A 5,000-nucleotide genomic window follows, 5' to 3' on the forward strand; every position below is an offset into this window, starting at 1 on the left:
CTTTGCGCCAGGAGGGAATTAGCAACGGAGGACGCCAGGTGACCGTTCCCTTTTTTTCCGTAAAGTAATGCAAGATAATTCAGCTTCAGAGAAATTTCTGGGTCGCTGCGTGTTTGCATTTTGTGGAGAGCCATTTGTATTTATTAATGAGGCGGAATACTCGATGGCTTAGCGACTGTGTTGGTGCAAAGGGAGGAGGAAGAGGAGGAGGAGGAGGAAGAATAAAAGGAAGAGATAAAAGATGCAAAGAGTGGAGGAGGAGGAGAAAGTAGACGAGGAGGAGGAGAAGGAGAAGGAGGAGGAGGAGAAGGAGAAGGAGGAAGAGGAATAAAAGGGAGAGATAAAAGAATGACACAAAAAGCAGCAAAGAAATATTTATGTAGAAATGAGAAGGAAGAACAAGGAGGACCGATCCCACAAACACAGGAGGAGGAGGAGGAGGAGGAGGAGGAGGAAGAAGAAGAGGAATAAAAGAGAGAGATAAAGGCAGACAACAGCAAAGAAATGTGTATATAGAAATGAGAAGGAAGAACAAGGAGGAGGAGAAAGTAGAGGAGGAGGAAGAATAAAAAGGAGAGATAAATGGGAAACAGAAATATAACAATGAAATGTGTAGGGGGAAATAAGAAGGAAGAACAAGAAAAATCGATCAAACACACACACACACACACACACACACACACACACACACACACACACACACACACACACACACACACATGGGGCCGGTGGACATATATAGCCGGCAGAACAGAGACGTAAATAGATACACAGACAGAAATGCAGACACAGACAGACACACAAACAGACAGACAGGAGGACACAGCAGGGAGACACGGGCTGCATTGCGTGTCATAATACAGGGACACTCCAGCCAGGTCTCTCTCACTCCCACCAGCTCCCACAATCCTCTTCCTGTTAGGCCGCCCATCCCACCCCTTCCCTTCCCATCCCATCCCATCTCACCCCTTTACACCTCTCCCATCACTCCTCTCTTTATTCACTTATTGTTTTTATTTCTATATTCTCTCTGTATTTCCATCTTTTCTTTTTCTTCTTTATCCTTTTTCTTATTATTTCAGATGCTGATATTATTATTCTCATTTTCCTTATAAATTTTTCTATGTCTGTTCTTATCCTCTTTTCTTTTCTTTCTGTATTTCTATCTCCTCGTTTTTCTTCTTTATCTTGTTTTTTTTTTTTTTTGTTTATTCCAGATGTAAACATTACTCTCATTTTCCATACAAATATACTTTATCTCTCCTCTTTTTCCCCTTTTGTAACTCTATCTCTCTGTCTTCTCTTCTTCGTCCTAATCCACGAATATCGCCAGTACAGTCCATTTCAACCTTTAATAACTCTCCTTTCCTCCTTCACATATTTCTATCTCTATTCTCTTCCTTGATCCTCAGCATCTCACACAGTATATTCAAATTCCTATATATGTATCTCCTTTTCTCCTATTTCTTCGTTCTCTCCTTGATGTTTTTCGACTCCTTCCTCCAATTTCATCTCTACCCTTAGTTGCTTTTTCTCTCATTTCTCTATCTCTCTTCTCTTCCTTATCCTCACCATTATCCACCATTATCTCTCAGTACTCTTACATTAAATATTTCCTTTTATTTTCTCCTCTGCATTTATTTATCCTTTAGTTCCTACCTTATTCTCAGTTTGGCATGTTTTAAGGACATTTTAAGACAGTTTGGCATGTTCTGAGGACATTTTAAGACAGTTTGGCGTGTTCTGAGACATTTTAAGACAGTTTGGCGTGTTCTGAGGGTGTTTTAAGACAGTTTGGCATGTTTTGAGGGCACTTTAAAACAGTTTGGCATGTTTGAGGGCATTTTAGGACAGTTTGGCATGTTTTGAGAGCATTTTAAGACAGCTTGGCATGTTCTGAGGGCCTTTTAAAACAGTTCGACATGTTTTGAGGGCACTTTAAGACAGTTTGGCATGTTTTGAGGGCATTTTAGGACAGTTTGGCATGTTTTGAGACATTTTAAGACAGTTCGGCATGTTTTGAGGGCATTTTAAGACAGTTTGGCATGTTTTGAGACATTTTTTAGAGTTCGGCATGTTCTGCGGACATATTAAGACAGTTCGGCATGTTCTGAGGGCATTTTAAGACAGTTCGACATATTTTGAGGGCATTTTAAGACAGTTCGGCATGTTTTGAGGGCATTTTAAGACAGTTCGGCATGTTTTGAGGGCATTTTAAGGGAATTTTACTTACACCCCACCTCCCTATATCCTTTCATGAGTCATCCTACGTATCCCACACGCCCACACGTTCCCACGCCTAGCCTTCCAAGCCAGGCAGGGAAGGAGTATCATCTGGGGAATCCTGGAGGGCGAAGAGAATTTCCTGTGCTGTGATTCCTGAAATAGGCGACGAAGGGGAAGGAGAAGCCAAATATATGCGATTCATGATTTAAAGGGAAACTGAGTCGCAGAGGGAGGAAATACTGTATGTGGAATATATGTGTGTGGATGTGTTGGAGTGGATTCAATGAGTGGATGGTGTTGCTCTTCCAGGGAATGAGATCCAATTGCACTCTCTCTCTCTCTCTCTCTCTCTCTCTCTCTCTCTCTCTCTCTCTCTCTCTCTCTCTCTCTCTCTCTCGCTCATTCTGTCTTTCATGGCACGTTTTAAGGGCATTTTAAGACAGTTTGGCATGATTGAGGGCATTTTAAGACATTTTGGCATCTTCTGAGAGCACTTTAAGGCAGTTTGGCATGTTTTAAGGAAATTTTAAGACAATTATGCTTGCTTTGAGTGCATTTCAAGACAATTCTTCATTTTGGTGGACATTTTAAGAGAGTTCGGCATGTTTTGAGGGCATTTTAAGGCAGTTTGGCATGTTTTGAGGGCTCTCACTCACTCACTCACTCACTCTCTCTCTCTCTCTCTCTCTCTCTCTCTCTCTCTCTCTCTCTCTCTCTCTCTCTCTCTCTCTCTCTCTCTCTCTCTCTCTCTCTCTCTCTCTCTCTCTCTCTCTCTCTCTCTCTCTCTCTCCATCCTCGTCGTGTGATGAAATACACTTTTTGAAATGAAATATGAAGAGGCAATAAAGTGATAACCGAGGCAGAGAGAGAGAGAGAGAGAGAGAGAGAGAGAGAGAGAGAGAGAGAGAGAGAGAGAGAGGGAGAGGGATAGAGGGAGAAAAAAAATACTTACTGTGCAGAGTTAGAAAATCATTTGTTCCTGGGAGGTGCTTGGCTCAGTGCAGGTCGTGGTGAGCCGACTGGCGCCCCGCTGCTCGTTTGCTGGTGGTGAGTGGTAGGTGGAGACTTTGGCCGGACAGTGGTGGTGGTGGTGGCGGTGGTTGTGGTGGCGGTGGTGGTGGTAGTGGTAGTGACAGGCTGGGGTAGTGTATCTTGTGTGGTAGTGATGCTTTAGGGAAAGATCAGCACTGTGGACCATTCAGCATTGTGTCTTATTCCTTTTGCTGAGTTGTGGTTTTGTAGTCAGCAGTGTGGAGTGTCGTCAGTTCTTCGTCAGCACCTCTTCAGCACCTCGTCAGGGTCGTCAGTATCGTGGGACGTAAGCTTGAGTCCCGTGAAAGGCTCGCCAGCAGTTTAGTATGGTCAGCGAAAGTCACTAGAGCACTGGAGTCAGCACCGTGGTGGAGTCAGCAGCCAGAAGGAGTGTCACTGGCGGTGTGGCAAAAATCGACCGTGGATTGGCTGCTGTACCGCCTCGCCGCACCACCTGTAACCACTTGCACCATTACTCGGGGCTGTGTTGTTTATGCGCGGCGATAAAAGTGGTAATGTGCTGTGCTTCAAGTCACACGCACGCACACGGACACACGGACACGCACGCTCCTCCGCCCTCCCGCAAACTTCGCCTTCTGTTGGTTTGCTCTTCTCGTTCCTCCTTCTTTTCGTCGTCCGTGTTGGCGATGCAGTACGCGGTCGCTAAAACGTCCCTCAGGTCCTACGTGACCCGGACACTTTCACTCCTTTGCTCCTTCACTCCTTCGCTCCTTCGCTCCGTTCCTCCAGCAGGGTGAAGGAAGGAAAACAGCTTCTTGTATAAGTCTCGAAAATTTAGAAGAAAATACGAAACTACACTTTTTACATCATTTTTGCAATTTTTTGGGTGATGACACGAAGGTTTTTGACTTGTGCTGTGTTGCGTCAGTACATCTTCCTATTGCACCGGATTGGCAATGATTTACTGAGTCTGCTAAAGTAATGCCCGAGTGGCGCTTTACTTTTCAGTCTGAGAGGGAAAGAAAATCTGTACAAGCACTTGGTCGCGGGGAAGTGTGAGCCGGCGCGAGGCAGGGAGGCAGGGAGGAAGGAACGGCCGCAGTGTTGACGCCACGGCAGTCAGAGACACACTGGCGGCTCCTCTTTTCTACCTCTCTCTTTCTGGTGCCTCTCACGCTCCCTTCAGTCTCTCTCCTCTTCAGTGTATAGAGTCCTGCTTGCCTGTGTGTGTGTGTGTGTGTGTGTGTGTGTGTGTCGCTGTTCTACACTAACGCTATCATGTTGGGTTTTTTTCTTGCAACCTCAACTTTTCCTATTTCTTTTTTATTTTCGTGCTACATTTTCCTCCACCTGAACCTTGGCGAGAATTTAGCGGCGTTGCACTTTTACCTTACCTGGCTGGCAGTATTGATGGGCGGTGACAGGCTGGTGTTGAAAAGATGTTTGCCTTGAGTGTCTTTTTGCTTTTTGCAATGGTGATGAGACGAAGGCAGACGAGAGAAGAAGGGGGAGGGGGTAGGGAGGACAGGGTTTGAGTCTCTCCCTTGTCCTTATCATCGTCTTTATCCTAATCCTCATCCTTCTCTGACGTATTTTAATCCTTTCCTCATTCTTCATTATCATGTTGTTCCTCCTCTTCCTCATTATCAACTTTCACATCCTTCTCCTCCTCTAATCTTGTCATCATCATCCTTGTCTTTCTTATCCTAGTCCTCTACTATCATCTTCAATTTTAAAGAAACTCATAAACAATGACTAACACTTCGCTCTCTCACCACGAT

General features: G+C 44.8%; 1 protein-coding gene across 1 annotated transcript in view; it reads right to left on the minus strand.

The window, feature by feature from the left end:
• LOC123508221 (lachesin-like) overlaps positions 1 to 4,345 on the minus strand; it is a 143,064-nt gene extending 138,719 nt beyond the window's left edge. The window contains exon 1 of the mRNA XM_045261763.1: positions 3,179 to 4,345. The gene's annotated coding sequence lies outside the window, so the exon portion shown is untranslated. The remainder of the gene's footprint in view (positions 1 to 3,178) is intronic.
• Between the last annotated feature and the right edge of the window lie 655 nt (positions 4,346 to 5,000).

The sequence above is a fragment of the Portunus trituberculatus genome, chromosome 24 (assembly GCF_017591435.1).
Source record: "Portunus trituberculatus isolate SZX2019 chromosome 24, ASM1759143v1, whole genome shotgun sequence".
Classification (NCBI taxonomy): Eukaryota; Metazoa; Arthropoda; class Malacostraca; order Decapoda; family Portunidae; genus Portunus; species Portunus trituberculatus.